The sequence below is a fragment of the Stenella coeruleoalba genome (assembly GCF_951394435.1).
Source record: "Stenella coeruleoalba genome assembly, contig: scaffold_118, whole genome shotgun sequence".
NCBI classification, from domain to species: Eukaryota; Metazoa; Chordata; class Mammalia; order Artiodactyla; family Delphinidae; genus Stenella; species Stenella coeruleoalba.
This window is the reverse complement of record NW_027646071.1, coordinates 699,418-716,307: the sequence shown is the minus strand read 5'-3', so window position 1 is coordinate 716,307 and position 16,890 is coordinate 699,418. Positions and strand designations below refer to the sequence as shown.

The 16,890-nt window shown below is 44.0% G+C and overlaps 1 long non-coding RNA gene across 45 annotated transcripts in view; it reads right to left on the bottom strand.

Moving 5' to 3' along the window:
• The window catches only part of LOC307181360, a 968,012-nt gene that overhangs the window by 261,409 nt on the left and 689,713 nt on the right, over nt 1-16,890 (bottom strand). For all 45 annotated transcript variants that reach the window (XR_013826546.1, XR_013826547.1, XR_013826567.1 and 42 more), the window contains one exon: nt 10,761-10,846. This is a non-coding gene — a long non-coding RNA (uncharacterized lncRNA). The remainder of the gene's footprint in view (nt 1-10,760; nt 10,847-16,890) is intronic.

Below are 16,890 nucleotides of genomic sequence, written 5' to 3'. Positions count from 1 at the left end.
ATATGGAATAGACAAGAGCTACTCCTTGCTCAACGAAATGGACTCAACACCGCATATTAAACGCCTAAGAATGTACCTGACTTGTAAGTATCTTAAAACCTATGGATTGCTGTCTCCAAAAGAGAATCAAGCATGTGTACAGGGGCATAAACGCAGCAGTGATAGGATTGGAGAGGTTCGGTGAGCAAATGAAGACCCTTTGAAGTCATATTGCATGGTACCCATTCCACGGGTTTCAACTACCCAGGTTTAAGGTATTCTTCCTTCAGCTAAAACATGCATGTGGAACCTAGAGTATGATCAACCATGTGATCGGGAGACGTGTTCAAATATGTCTCAGTTTTCGTACCCTGGTACTCGGGTGCAACATTCCAGACGCTTTACTAACACTCTCCCGACTTGGAGAGTCAGTCCCTTTAACCTCCTGTTTGGCCCAGTTTGCAATTTCTGCGGAAGATGAACAGGAATAGCGAGAACCAATGGAGACTAGCTGGAGGTGTCTGGACGGGCAAATTTAACTCTCATTTCCTACCAGGAAGGGGAATTAACCAAAGGCTCAGCGTGCCGTGCCAGAACCAGATTAGGGCCTGAAGCCATCCTGCGGTGTTGCGGCCAGCTCAAAAGAAGGCGAGTTGAAGAAAGGAGCTCAGGGGCACTGTAATTCACAAACCTGCAGAGTTATAAATGACAGCTATCGTCCAAAAATAGACTGAAGTAAGGCTGCCAAGAGGACTTGAAAGCGGGGCAGAATTGCAGGAAACCGATTTCAGGAGGTAGACTGGAATTGCATTGAAAGCATAGGAAAAGAGGCAGAACGTCCACAATGATGCACTTGGCCAAAAAGGGCGTATGCGTTTTTTCCTGAATATATTCAGGAAAAAACGCATACGCCCTTTTTGGCCAACAAAGCAAGCTTGCAAAGGAAATCTGCACTACAATGACGTCTCACTTCCCCCTGGTCAAAAGGGCCATCTGAAAAAAGTGTAAAATCCAGAAAGGCAGGACAGGCCATGGAGAACTGGGAGCCTTGTTATGCTGATGGGCGGGATGTAAATTGCCAACAGACACTCGGGAGAAGTGTATGGTGTTTCCTGAAACATCTAAAAAACAAAGCAACAGAACCTAGGGCACTTCCACTTATGGTCCTATAGCTTAGGGAAATTAAAATCAAAAAGACACAGCCACCCCAAAGTTTGGGACGCCTCTGTTTACAAGAACCTCGTTTACAGTACAAGTTCAACACCGCAGAAAGTGAAAAATGGATAAAGAAGTTGTGGTATTTACTTACAAAGCAATATCACTCAGCAATGAAATCTGTGTCATCAGGCCCTTAGCAGCACAATGAGTGGATTCAGGTATGATGATTCTAACTGAAATAAGTCACACAGAAAAAGAAACATCATAAGATATCAGTAATACACGGAATGTAAACTTGGCTACACAGGAACTGAATTACAGAACAGAACAGGGTCTCAAATTTAGAAAAACAACTTATGCTTGCTTAAGGGGAAAGGTGAGTTGGGGTGCTGCATAAAACCAGAGATTGAAATGAGCACAGATAAAGTTCCTTAAGCCAAATATGGAATAGACAAGAGATACTCCTTGCTCAACAAAATGGACTCAACACCGCATATTAAACGCCTAAGAATGTACCTGACTTGTAAGTATCTTAAAACCTATGGATTGCTATGTCTCCAAAAGAGAATCAAGCATGTGTACAGGGGCATAAACGCAGCAGTGATAGGATTGGAGAGGTTCGGTGAGCAAATGAAGACCCTTTGAAGTCATATTGCATGGTACCCATTCCACGGGTTTCAACTCTCCAGGTTTAAGGTATTCTTCCTTCAGCTAAAACATGCATGTGGAACCTAGAGTATGATCAACCATGTGATCGGGAGACGTGTTCAAATATGTCTCAGTTTTCGTACCCTGGTACTCGGGTGCAACATTCCAGACGCTTTACTAACACTCTCCCGACTTGGAGAGTCAGTCCCTTTAACCTCCTGTTTGGCCCAGTTTGCAATTTCTGCGGAAGATGAACAGGAATAGCGAGAACCAATGGAGACTAGCTGGAGGTGTCTGGACGGGCAAATTTAACTCTCATTTCCTACCAGGAAGAGGAATTAACCAAAGGCTCAGCGTGCCATGCCAGAACCAGATTAGGGCCTGAAGCCATCCTGCGGTGTTGCGGCCAGCTCAAAAGAAGGCGAGTTGAAGAAAGGAGCTCAGGGGCACTGTAATTCACAAACCTGCAGAGTTATAAATGACAGCTATCGTCCAAAAATAGACTGAAGTAAGGCTGCCAAGAGGACTTGAAAACGGGGCAGAATTGCAGGAAACCGATTTCAGGAGGTAGACTGGAATTGCATTGAAAGCATAGGAAAAGAGGCAGAACGTCCACAATGATGCACTTGGCCAAAAAGGGCGTATGCGTTTTTTCCTGAATATATTCAGGAAAAAACGCATACGCCCTTTTTGGCCAACCAAGCAAGCTTGCAAAGGAAATCTGCACTACAATGAAGTCTCACTTCCCCCCGGTCAAAAGGGCCATCTGAAAAAAGTGTAAAATCCAGAAAGGCAGGACAGGCCATGGAGAACTGGGAGCCTTGTTATGCTGATGGGCGGGATGTAAATTGCCAACAACCACTCGGGAGAAGTGTATGCTGTTTCCTGAAACATCTAAAAAACAAAGCAACAGAACCTAGGGCACTTCCACTTATGGTCCTATAGCTTAGGGAAATTAAAATCAAAAAGACACAGCCACCCCAAAGTTTGGGACGCCTCTGTTTACAAGAACCTCGTTTACAGTACAAGTTCAACATCGCAGAAAGTGAAAAATGGATAAAGAACTTGTGGTATTTACTTACAATGCAGTATCACTCAGCAATGAAATCTGTGTCATCAGGCCCTTAGCAGCACAATGAGTGGATTCAGGTATGATGATTCTAACTGAAATAAGTCACACAGAAAAAGAAACATCATAAGATATCAGTAATGCACGGAATGTAAACTTGGCTACACAGGAACTGAATTACAGAACAGAACAGGGTCTCAAATTTAGAAAACCAACTTATGCTTGCTTAAGGGTAAAGGTGAGTTGGGGTGCTGCATAAAACCAGAGATTGAAATGAGCACAGATAAAGTTCCTTAAGCCAAATATGGAATAGACAAGAGCTACTCCTTGCTCAACGAAATGGACTCAACACCGCATATTAAACGCCTAAGAATGTACCTGACTTGTAATTATCTTAAAACCTATGGATTGCTATGTCTCCAAAAGAGAATCAACCATGTGTACAGGGGCATAAACGCAGCAGTGATAGGATTGGAGAGGTTCGGTGAGCAAATGAAGACCCTTTGAAGTCATATTGCATGGTACCCATTCCACGGGTTTCAACTACCCAGGTTTAAGGTATTCTTCCTTCAGCTAAAACATGCATGTGGAACCTAGAGTATGATCAACCATGTGATCGGGAGACGTGTTCAAATATGTCTCAGTTTTCGTACCCTGGTACTCGGGTGCAACATTCCAGACGCTTTACTAACACTCTCCCGACTTGGAGAGTCAGTCCCTTTAACCTCCTGTTTGGCCCAGTTTGCAATTTCTGAGCAAGATGAACAGGAATAGCGAGAACCAATGGAGACTAGCTGGAGGTGTCTGGACGGGCAAATTTAACTCTCATTTCCTACCAGGAAGGGGAATTAACCAAAGGCTCAGCGTGCCGTGCCAGAACCAGATTAGGGCCTGAAGCCATCCTGCGGTGTTGCGGCCAGCTCAAAAGAAGGCGAGTTGAAGAAAGGAGCTCAGGGGCACTGTAATTCACAAACCTGCAGAGTTATAAATGACAGCTATCGTCCAAAAATAGACTGAAGTAAGGCTGCCAAGAGGACTTGAAAGCGGGGCAGAATTGCAGGAAACCGATTTCAGGAGGTAGACTGGAATTGCATTGAAAGCATAGGAAAAGAGGCAGAACGTCCACAATGATGCACTTGGCCAAAAAGGGCGTATGCGTTTTTTCCTGAATATATTCAGGAAAAAACGCATACGCCCTTTTTGGCCAACCAAGCAAGCTTGCAAAGGAAATCTGCACTACAATGACGTCTCACTTCCCCCTGGTCAAAAGGGCCATCTGAAAAAAGTGTAAAATCCAGAAAGGCAGGACAGGCCATGGAGAACTGGGAGCCTTGTTATGCTGATGGGCGGGATGTAAATTGCCAACAGACACTCGGGAGAAGTGTATGGTGTTTCCTGAAACATCTAAAAAACAAAGCAACAGAGCCTAGGGCACTTCCACTTATGGTCCTATAGCTTAGGGAAATTAAAATCAAAAAGACACAGCCACCCCAAAGTTTGGAACGGCTCTGTTTACAAGAACCTCGTTTACAGTACAAGTTCAACATCGCAGAAAGTGAAAAATGGATAAACAACTTGTGGTACTTACGAACAATGCAGTATCACTCAGCAATGAAATCTATGTCATCAGGGCCGTAGCAGCATAATTAGTAGATTCAGGTACGATGATTCTAACTGAAATAAGTCACACAGAAAAAGAAACATCATAAGATATCACTAATACACGGAATGTAAACTTGGCTACACAGGAACTGCATTCCAAAACAGAACAGGGTCTCAAATTTAGAAAACCAACTTATGCTTGCTTAAGGGGAAAGGTGAGTTGGGGTGCTGCATAAAACCAGAGATTGAAATGAGCACAGATAAAGTTCCTTAAGCCAAATATGGAATAGACAAGAGCTACTCCTTGCTCAACGAAATGGACTCAACACCGCATATTAAACGCCTAAGAATGTACCTGACTAGTAAGTATCTTAAAACCTATGGATTGCTATGTCTCCGAAAGAGAATCAAGCATGTGTACAGGGGCATAAACGCAGCAGTGATAGGATTGGAGAGGTTCGGTGAGCAAATGAATACCCTTTGAAGTCATATTGCATGGTACCCATTCCACGGATTTCAACTACCCAGGTTTTAGGTATTCTTCCTTCAGCTAAAACATGCATGTGGAACCCAGAGTATGATCAACCATGTGATCGGGAGACGTGTTCAAATATGTCTCAGTTTTCGTACCCTGGTACTCGGGTGCAACATTCCAGACGCTTTACTAACACTCTCCCGACTTGGAGGGCCAGTGTCTTTAACCTCCTGATTGGCCCAGTTTGCAATTTCTGCGGAAGATGAACAGGAATAGCGAGAACCAATGAGAGACTAGCTGGAGGTGTCTGGACGGGCAAATTTAACTCTCATTTCCCACCAGGAAGAGGAATTAACCAAAGGCTCAGCGTGCCGTGCCGGAACCAGATTAGGGCCTGAAGCCATCCTGCGGTGTTGCGGCCAGCTCACAAGAAAGCGAGTTGAAGAAAGGAGCTCAGGGGCACTGTAATTCACAAACCTGCAGAGTTATAAATGACAGCTATCGTCCAAAAATAGACTGAAGTAAGGCTGCCAAGAGGACTTGAAAGCGGGGCAGAATTGCAGGAAACCGATTTCAGGAGGTAGACTGGAATTGCATTGAAAGCATAGGAAAAGAGGCAGAACGTCCACAATGATGCACTTGGCCAAAAAGGGCGTATGCGTTTTTTCCTGAATATATTCAGGAAAAAACGCATACGCCCTTTTTGGCCAACCAAGCAAGCTTGCAAAGGAAATCTGCACTACAATGAAGTCTCACTTCCCCCTGGTCAAAAGGGCCATCTGAAAAAAGTGTAAAATCCAGAAAGGCAGGACAGGCCATGGAGAACTGGGAGCCTTGTTATGCTGATGGGCGGGATGTAAATTGCCAACAACCACTGGGGAGAAGTGTATGGTGTTTCCTGAAACATCTAAAAAACAAAGCAACAGAGCCTAGGGCACTTCCACTTATGGTCCTATAGCTTAGGGAAATTAAAATCAAAAAGACACAGCCACCCCAAAGTTTGGGACGCCTCTGTTTACAAGAACCTCGTTTACAGTACAAGTTCAACATCGCAGAAAGTGAAAAATGGATAAAGAAGTTGTGGTATTTACTTACAAAGCAATATCACTCAGCAATGAAATCTGTGTCATCAGGCCCTTAGCAGCACAATGAGTGGATTCAGGTATGATGATTCTAACTGAAATAAGTCACACAGAAAAAGAAACATCATAAGATATCAGTAATACACGGAATGTAAACTTGGCTACACAGGAACTGAATTCCAAAACAGAACAGGGTCTCAAATTTAGAAAAGCAACTTATGCTTGCTTAAGGGTAAAGGTGAGTTGGGGTGCTGCATAAAACCAGAGATTGAAATGAGCACAGATAAAGTTCCTTAAGCCAAATATGGAATAGACAAGAGCTACTCCTTGCTCAACGAAATGGACTCAACACCGCATATTAAACGCCTAAGAATGTACCTGACTTGTAAGTATCTTAAAACCTATGGATTGCTATGTCTCCGAAAGAGAATCAAGCATGTGTACAGGGGCATAAAAGCAGCAGTGATAGGATTGGAGAGGTTCAGTGAGCAAATGAAGACCCTTTGAAGTCATATTGCATGGTACCCATTCCACGGGTTTCAACTACCCAGGTTTAAGGTATTCTTCCTTCAGCTAAAACATGCATGTGGAACCTAGAGTATGATCAACCATGTGATCGGGAGACGTGTTCAAATATGTCTCAGTTTTCGTACCCTGGTACTCGGGTGCAACATTCCAGACGCTTTACTAACACTCTCCCCACTTGGAGAGTCAGTGCCTTTAACCTCCTGTTTGGCCCAGTTTGCAATTTGTGAGCAAGATGAACAGGAATAGTGAGAACCAATGAGAGACTAGCTGGAGGTGTCTGGACGGGCAAATTTAACTCTCATTTCCCACCAGGAAGAGGAATTAACCAAAGGCTCAGCGTGCCGTGCCGGAACCAGATTAGGGCCTGAAGCCATCCTGCGGTGTTGCGGCCAGCTCACAAGAAAGCGAGTTGAAGAAAGGAGCTCAGGGGCACTGTAATTCACAAACCTGCAGAGTTATAAATGACAGCTATAGTCCAAAAATATACTGAGGTAAGGCTGCCAAGAGGACTTGAAAGCGGGGCAGAATTTCAGGAAACCGATTTCAGGAGGTAGACTGGAATTGCATTGAAAGCATAGGAAAAGAGGCAGAACGTCCACAATGATGCACTTGGCCAAAAAGGGCGTATGCGTTTTTTCCTGAATATATTCAGGAAAAAACGCATACGCCCTTTTTGGCCAACCAAGCAAGCTTGCAAAGGAAATCTGCACTACAATGAAGTCTCACTTCCCCCCAGTCAAAAGGGCCATCTGAAAAAAGTGTAAAATCCAGAAAGGCAGGACAGGCCATGGAGAACTGGGAGCCTTGTTATGCTGATGGGCGGGATGTAAATTGCCAACAGACACTCCGGAGAAGTGTATGGTGTTTCCTGAAACATCTAAAAAACAAAGCAACAGAGCCTAGGGCACTGCCACTTATGGTCCTATAGCTTAGGGAAATTAAAATCAAAAAGACACAGCCACCCCAAAGTTTGGGACGCCTCTGTTTACAAGAACCTCGTTTACCGTACAAGTTCAACATCACAGAAAGTGAAAAATGGATAAAGAACTTGTGGTACTTACGTACAATGCAGTATCACTCAGCAATGAAATCTATGTCATCAGGCCCGTAGCAGCATAATGAGTGGATTCAGGTACGATGATTCTAACTGAAATAAGTCACACAGAAAAAGAAACATCATAAGATATCACTAATACACAGAATGTAAACTTGGCTACACAGGAACTGAATTCCAAAACAGAACAGGGTCTCAAATTTAGAAAAGCAACTTATGCTTGCTTAAGGGGAAAGGTGAGTTGGGGTGCTGCATAAAACCAGAGATTGAAATGAGCACAGATAAAGTTCCTTAAGCCAAATATGGAATAGACAAGAGCTACTCCTTGCTCAACGAAATGGACTCAACACCGCATATTAAACGCCTAAGAATGTACCTGACTAGTAAGTATCTTAAAACCTATGGATTGCTATGTCTCCAAAAGAGAATCAAGCGTGTGTACAGGGGCATAAACGCAGCAGTGATAGGATTGGAGAGGTTCGGTGAGCAAATGAAGACCCTTTGAAGTCATATTGCATGGGACCCATTCCACGGGTCTCAACTCTCCAGGTTTAAGGTATTCTTCCTTCAGCTAAAACATGCATGTGGAACCTAGAGTATGATCAACCATGTGATCGGGAGACGTGTTCAAATATGTCTCAGTTTTCGTACCCTGGTACTCGGGTGCCACATTCCAGACGCTTTGCTAACACTCTCCCCACTTGGAGAGTCAGTCCCTTTAACCTCCTGTTTGGCCCAGTTTGCAATTTCTGCGGAAGATGAACAGGAATAGCGAGAACCAATGAGAGGCTAGCTGGAGGTGTCTGGACGGGCAAATTTAACTCTCATTTCCTACCAGGAAGAGGAAATAACCAAAGGCTCAGTGTGCCGTGCCGGAACCAGATTAGGGCCTGAAGCCATCCTGCGGTGTTGCGGCCAGCTCACAAGAAAGCGAGTTGAAGAAAGGAGCTCAGGGTCACTGTAATTCACAAACCTGCAGAGTTATAAATGACAGCTATCGTCCAAAAATAGACTGAAGTAAGGCTGCCAAGAGGACTTGAAAGCGGGGCAGAATTGCAGGAAACCGATTTCAGGAGGTAGACTGGAATTGCATTGAAAGCATAGGAAAAGAGGCCGAACGTCCACAATGATGCACTTGGTTGAAAAGGGCGTATGCGTTTTTTCCTGAATATATTCAGGAAAAAACGCATACGCCCTTTTTGGCCAACCAAGCAAGCTTGCAAAGGAAATCTGCACTACAATGAAGTCTCACTTCCCCCCGGTCAAAAGGGTCCTCTGAAAAAAGTGTAAAATCCAGAAAGGCAGGACAGGCCATGGAGAACTGGGAGCCTTGTTATGCTGATGGGCGGGATGTAAATTGCCAACAACCACTTGGGAGAAGTGTATGGTGTTTCCTGAAACATCTAAAAAACAAAGCAACAGAACCTAGGGCACTTCCACTTATGGTCCTATAGCTTAGGGAAATTAAAATCAAAAAGACACAGCCACCCCAAAGTTTGGAACGGCTCTGTTTACAAGAACCTCGTTTACAGTACAAGTTCAACATCGCAGAAAGTGAAAAATGGATAAAGAAGTTGTGGTATTTACTTACAAAGCAATATCACTCAGCAATGAAATCTGTGTCATCAGGCCCTTAGCAGCACAATGAGTGGATTCAGGTATGATGATTCTAACTGAAATAAGTCACACAGAAAAAGAAACATCATAAGATATCAGTAATACACGGAATGTAAACTTGGCTACACAGGAACTGAATTACAGAACAGAACAGGGTCTCAAATTTAGAAAACCAACTTATGCTTGCTTAAGGGGAAAGGTGAGTTGGGGTGCTGCATAAAACCAGAGATTGAAATGAGCACAGATAAAGTTCCTTAAGCCAAATATGGAATAGACAAGAGCTACTCCTTGCTCAACGAAATGGACTCAACACCGCATATTAAACGCCTAAGAATGTACCTGACTAGTAAGTATCTTAAAACCTATAGATTGCTATGTCTCCGAAAGAGAATCAAGCGTGTGTACAGGGGCATAAACGCAGCAGTGATAGGATTGGAGAGGTTCGGTGAGCAAATGAAGACCCTTTGAAGTCATATTGCATGGTACCCATTACACGGGTCTCAACTCTCCAGGTTTAAGGTATTCTTCCTTCAGCTAAAACATGCATGTGGAACCCAAGTATGATCAACCATGTGAACGGGAGACGTGTTCAAATATGTCTCAGTTTTCCTCCCCTGGTACTCGGGTGCAACATTCCAGATGCTTTACTAACACTCTCCCCACTTGGAGAGTCAGCGCCTTTAACCTCCTGTTTGGCCCAGTTTGCAATTTCTGCGGAAGATGAACAGGAATAGCGAGAACCAATGAGAGGCTAGCTGGAGGTGTCTGGACGGGCAAATTTAACTCTCATTTCCCACCAGGAAGAGGAAATAACCAAAGGCTCAGCGTGCCATGCCGGAACCAGATTAGGGCCTGAAGCCATCCTGCGGTGTTGCGGCCAGCTCACAAGAAAGCGAGTTGAAGAAAGGAGCTCAGGGGCACTGTAATTCACAAACCTGCAGAGTTATAAATGACAGCTATCGTCCAAAAATAGACTGAAGTAAGGCTGCCAAGAGGACTTGAAAGCGGGGCAGAATTGCAGGAAACCGATTTCAGGAGGTAGACTGGAATTGCATTGAAAGCATAGGAAAAGAGGCAGAACGTCCACAATGATGCACTTGGCCAAAAAGGGCGTATGCGTTTTTTCCTGAATATATTCAGGAAAAAACGCATACGCCCTTTTTGGCCAACCAAGCAAGCTTGCAAAGGAAATCTGTACTACAATGAAGTCTCACTTCCCCCCAGTCAAAAGGGCCATCTGAAAAAGTGTAAAATCCAGAAAGGCAGGACAGGTCATGGAGAACTGGGAGCCTTGTTATGCTGATGGGCGGGATGTAAATTGCCAACAACCACTTGGGAGAAGTGTATGGTGTTTCCTGAAACATCTAAAAAACAAAGCAACAGAGCCTAGGGCACTTCCACTTATGGTCCTATAGCTTAGGGAAATTAAAATAAAAAAGACACAGCCACCCCAAAGTTTGGAACGGCTCTGTTTACAAGAACCTCATTTAAAGTACAAGTTCAACATCGCAGAAAGTGAAAAATGGATAAAGAAGTTGTGGTATTCACTTAAAAAGCAATATCACTCAGCAATGAAATCTGTGTCATCAGGCCCTTAGCAGCACAATGAGTTGATTCAGGTATGATGATTCTAACTGAAATAAGTCACACAGAGAAAGAAACATCATAAGATATCAGTAATACACGGAATGGAAACTTGGCTACACAGGAACTGAATTACAGAACAGAACAGGGTCTCAAATTTAGAAAACCAACTTATGCTTGCTTAAGGGGAAAGGTGAGTTGGGGTGCTGCATAAAACCAGAGATTGAAATGAGCACAGATAAGGTTCCTTAAGCCAAATATGGAATAGACAAGAGCTACTCCTTGCTCAACGAAATGGACTCAACACCGCATATTAAACGCCTAAGAATGTACCTGACTAGTAAGTATCTTAAAACCTATGGATTGCTATGTCTCCGAAAGAGAATCAAGCATGTGGACAGGGGCATAAACGAAGCAGTGATAGGATTGGAGAGGTTCGGTGAGCAAATGAAGACCCTTTGAAGTCATATTGCATGATACCCATTCCACGGGTTTCAACTACGCAGATTTTAGGTATTCTTCCTTCAGCTAAAACATGCATGTGGAACCCAAGTATGATCAACCATGTGAACGGGAGACGTGTTCAAATATGTCTCAGTTTTCCTCCCCTGGTAATCGGGTGCAACATTCCAGACGCTTTACTAACACTCTCCCCACTTGGAAGGTGAGCGCCTTTAACCTCTTGTTTGGCCCAGTTTGCAATTTCTGCGGAAGATGAACAAGAATAGCGAGAACCAATGAGAGGCTAGCTGGAGGTGTCTGGACGGGCAAATTTAACTCTCATTTCCCACCAGGAAGAGGAAATATCCAATGGCTCAGTGTGCCGTGCCGGAACCAGATTAGGGCCTGAAGCCATCCTGCGGTGTTGCGGCCAGCTCACAAGAAAGCGAGCTGAAGAAAGGAGCTCAGGGGCACTGTAATTCACAAACCTGCAGAGTTATAAATGACAGCTATTGTCTAAAAATAGACTGAAGTAAGGCTGCCAAGAGGACTTGAAAGCAGGGCAGAATTGCAGGAAACCGATTTCAGGAGGTAGACTGGAATTGCATTGAAAGCATAGGAAAAGAGGCAGAACGTCCACAATGATGCACTTGGCCAAAAAGGGCGTATGCGTTTTTTCCTGAATATATTCAGGAAAAAACGCATACGCCCTTTTTGGCCAACCAAGCAAGCTTGCAAAGGAAATCTGCACTACAATGAAGTCTCACTTCCCCCCGGTCAAAAGGGCCATCTGAAAAAAGTGTAAAATCCAGAAAGGCAGGACAGGCCATGGAGAACTGGGAGCCTTGTTATGCTGAAGGGCGGGATATAAATTGCCAACAAACACTCGGGAGAAGTGTATGGTGTTTCCTGAAACATCTAAAAAACAAAGCAACAGAGCCTAGGGCACTTCCACTTATGGTCCTATAGCTTAGGGAAATTAAAATCAAAAAGACACAGCCACCCCAAATTTGGGACGCCTCTGTTTACAAGAACCTCGTTTACCGTACAAGTTCAATATCACAGAAAGTGAAAAATGGATAAAGAAGTTGTGGTACTCATGTACAAAGCAATATCACTCAGCAATGAAATCTATGTCACCAGGCCCGTAGCAGCATAATGAGTGGATTCGGGTATGGTGATTCTAACTGAAGTAAGTCACACAGAAAAAGAAACATCATAAGATATCAGTAATACACGGAATGTAAACTTGGCTACACAGGAACTGAATTACAGAACAGAACAGGGTCTCAAATTTAGAAAACCAACTTATGCTTGCTTAAGGGTAAAGGTGAGTTGGGGTGCTGCATAAAACCAGAGATTGAAATGAGCACAAAGTTCCTTAAGCCAAATATGGAATAGACAAGAGCTACTCCTTGCTCAACGAAATGGACTCAACACCGCATATTAAACGCCTAAGAATGTACCTGACTAGTAAGTATCTTAAAACCTATAGATTGCTATGTCTCCGAAAGAGAATCAAGCATGTGTACAGGGGCATAAATGCAGCAGTGATAGGATTGGAGAGGTTCAGTGAGCAAATGAAGACCTTTGAAGTCATATTGCATGATACCCATTCCACGGGTTTCAACTACGCAGATTTTAGGTATTCTTCCTTCAGCTAAAACATGCATGTGGAACCCAGGGTATGATCAACCATGTGATCGGGAGACGTGTTCAAATATGTCTCAGTTTTCCTCCCCTGGTACTCGGGTGCAACATTCCAGACGCTTTACTAACACTCTCCCCACTTGGAGAGTCAGTCCCTTTAACCTCCTGTTTGGCCCAGTTTGCAATTTCTGCGGAAGATGAACAGGAATAGCGAGAACCAATGAGAGGCTAGCTGGAGGTGTCTGGACGGGCAAATTTAACTCTCATTTCCCACCAGGAAGAGGAAATAACCAAAGGCTCAGCGTGCCGTACCGGAACCAGATTAGGGCCTGAAGCCATCCTGCGGTGTTGCGGCCAGCTCAAAAGAAAGCGAGTTGAAGAAAGGAGCTCAGGGGCACTGTAATTCACAAACCTGCAGAGTTATAAATGACAGCTATCGTCCAAAAATAGACTGAAGTAAGGCTGCCAAGAGGACTTGAAAGCGGGGCAGAATTGCAGGAAACCGATTTCAGGAGGTAGACTGGAATTGCATTGAAAGCATAGGAAAAGAGGCAGAACGTCCACAATGATGCACTTGGCCAAAAAGGGCGTATGCGTTTTTTCCTGAATATATTCAGGAAAAAACGCATACGCCCTTTTTGGCCAACCAAGCAAGCTTGCAAAGGAAATCTGCACTACAATGAAGTCTCACTTCCCCCCGGTCAAAAGGGCCATCTGAAAAAAGTGTAAAATCCAGAAAGGCAGGACAGGCCATGGAGAACTGGGAGCCTTGTTATGCTGAAGGGCGGGATATAAATTGCCAACAAACACTCGGGAGAAGTGTATGGTGTTTCCTGAAACATCTAAAAAACAAAGCAACAGAGCCTAGGGCACTTCCACTTATGGTCCTATAGCTTAGGGAAATTAAAATCAAAAAGACACAGCCACCCCAAATTTGGGACGCCTCTGTTTACAAGAACCTCGTTTACCGTACAAGTTCAATATCACAGAAAGTGAAAAATGGATAAAGAAGTTGTGGTACTCATGTACAAAGCAATATCACTCAGCAATGAAATCTATGTCACCAGGCCCGTAGCAGCATAATGAGTGGATTCGGGTATGGTGATTCTAACTGAAGTAAGTCACACAGAAAAAGAAACATCATAAGATATCAGTAATACACGGAATGTAAACTTGGCTACACAGGAACTGAATTACAGAACAGAACAGGGTCTCAAATTTAGAAAACCAACTTATGCTTGCTTAAGGGTAAAGGTGAGTTGGGGTGCTGCATAAAACCAGAGATTGAAATGAGCACAAAGTTCCTTAAGCCAAATATGGAATAGACAAGAGCTACTCCTTGCTCAACGAAATGGACTCAACACCGCATATTAAACGCCTAAGAATGTACCTGACTAGTAAGTATCTTAAAACCTATAGATTGCTATGTCTCCGAAAGAGAATCAAGCATGTGTACAGGGGCATAAATGCAGCAGTGATAGGATTGGAGAGGTTCAGTGAGCAAATGAAGACCTTTGAAGTCATATTGCATGATACCCATTCCACGGGTTTCAACTACGCAGATTTTAGGTATTCTTCCTTCAGCTGAAACATGCATGTGGAACACAGGGTATGATCAACCATGTGATCGGGAGACGTGTTCAAATATGTCTCAGTTTTCCTCCCCTGGTACTCGGGTGCAACATTCCAGACGCTTTACTAACACTCTCCCCACTTGGAGAGTCAGTCCCTTTAACCTCCTGTTTGGCCCAGTTTGCAATTTCTGCGGAAGATGAACAGGAATAGCGAGAACCAATGAGAGGCTAGCTGGAGGTGTCTGGACGGGCAAATTTAACTCTCATTTCCCACCAGGAAGAGGAAATAACCAAAGGCTCAGCGTGCCGTACCGGAACCAGATTAGGGCCTGAAGCCATCCTGCGGTGTTGCGGCCAGCTCAAAAGAAAGCGAGTTGAAGAAAGGAGCTCAGGGGCACTGTAATTCACAAACCTGCAGAGTTATAAATGACAGCTATCGTCCAAAAATAGACTGAAGTAAGGCTGCCAAGAGGACTTGAAAGCGGGGCAGAATTGCAGGAAACCGATTTCAGGAGGTAGACTGGAATTGCATTGAAAGCATAGGAAAAGAGGCAGAACGTCCACAATGATGCACTTGGCCAAAAAGGGCGTATGCGTTTTTTCCTGAATATATTCAGGAAAAAACGCATACGCCCTTTTTGGCCAACCAAGCAAGCTTGCAAAGGAAATCTGCACTACAATGAAGTCTCACTTCCCCCCGGTCAAAAGGGCCATCTGAAAAAAGTGTAAAATCCAGAAAGGCAGGACAGGCCATGGAGAACTGGGAGCCTTGTTATGCTGATGGGCGGGATGTAAATTGCCAACAACCACTCCGGAGAAGTGTATGGTGTTTCCTGAAACATCAAAAAAACAAAGCAACAGAGCCTAGTGCACTTCCACTTATGGTCCTATAGCTTAGGGAAATTAAAATCAAAAAGACACAGCCACCCCAAAGTTTGGGACGCCTCTGTTTACAAGAACCTCGTTTACCGTACAAGTTCAATATCACAGAAAGTGAAAAATGGATAAAGAAGTTGTGGTACTCATGTACAAAGCAATATCACTCAGCAATGAAATCTATGTCACCAGGCCCGTAGCAGCATAATGAGTGGATTCGGGTATGGTGATTCTAACTGAAATAAGTCACACAGAAAAAGAAACATCATAAGATATCAGTAATACACGGAATGTAAACTTGGCTACACAGGAACTGAATTACAGAACAGAACAGTGTCTCAAATTTAGAAAACCAACTTATGCTTGCTTAAGGGGAAAGGTGAGTTGGGGTGCTGCATAAAACCAGAGATTGAAATGAGCACAAAGTTCCTTAAGCCAAATATGGAATAGACAAGAGCTACTCCTTGCTCAACGAAGTGGACTCAACACCGCATATTAAACGCCTAAGAATGTACCTGACTAGTAAGTATCTTAAAACCTATAGATTGCTATGTCTCCGAAAGAGAATCAAGCAAGTGTACAGGGACATAAACGCAGCAGTGATAGGATTGGAGAGGTTCAGTGAGCAAATGAAGACCTTTGAAGTCATATTGCATGGTACCCATTCCACGGGTTTCAACTACACAGATTTTAGGTATTCTTCCTTCAGCTAAAACATGCATGTGGAACCCAGAGTATGATCAACCATGTGATCGGGAGACGTGTTCAAATATGTCTCAGTTTTCCTCCCCTGGTACTCGGGTGCAACATTCCAGACGCTTTACTAACACTCTCCCGACTTGGAGAGTCAGTCCCTTTAACCTCCTGTTTGGCCCAGTTTGCAATTTCTGCGGAAGATGAACAGGAATAGCGAGAACCAATGAGAGGCTAGCTGGAGGTGTCTGGACGGGCAAATTTAACTCTCATTTCCCACCAGGAAGAGGAAATAACCAAAGGCTCAGCGTGCCGTACCGGAACCAGATTAGGGCCTGAAGCCATCCTGCGGTGTTGCGGCCAGCTCAAAAGAAAGCGAGTTGAAGAAAGGAGCTCAGGGGCACTGTAATTCACAAACCTGCAGAGTTATAAATGACAGCTATCGTCCAAAAATAGACTGAAGTAAGGCTGCCAAGAGGACTTGAAAGCGGGGCAGAATTGCAGGAATCCGATTTCAGGAGGTAGGCTGGAATTGCATTGAAAGCATAGGAAAAGAGGCAGAACGTCCACAATGATGCACTTGGCCAAAAAGGGCGTATGCGTTTTTTCCTGAATATATTCAGGAAAAAACGCATACGCCCTTTTTGGCCAACCAAGCAAGCTTGCAAAGGAAATCTGCACTACAATGAAGTCTCACTTCCCCCCGGTCAAAAGGGCCATCTGAAAAAAGTGTAAAATCCAGAAAGGCAGGACAGGCCATGGAGAACTGGGAGCCTTGTTATGCTGATGGGCGGGATGTAAATTGCCAACAACCACTCGGGAGAAGTGTATGGTGTTTCCTGAAACATCTAAAAAACAAA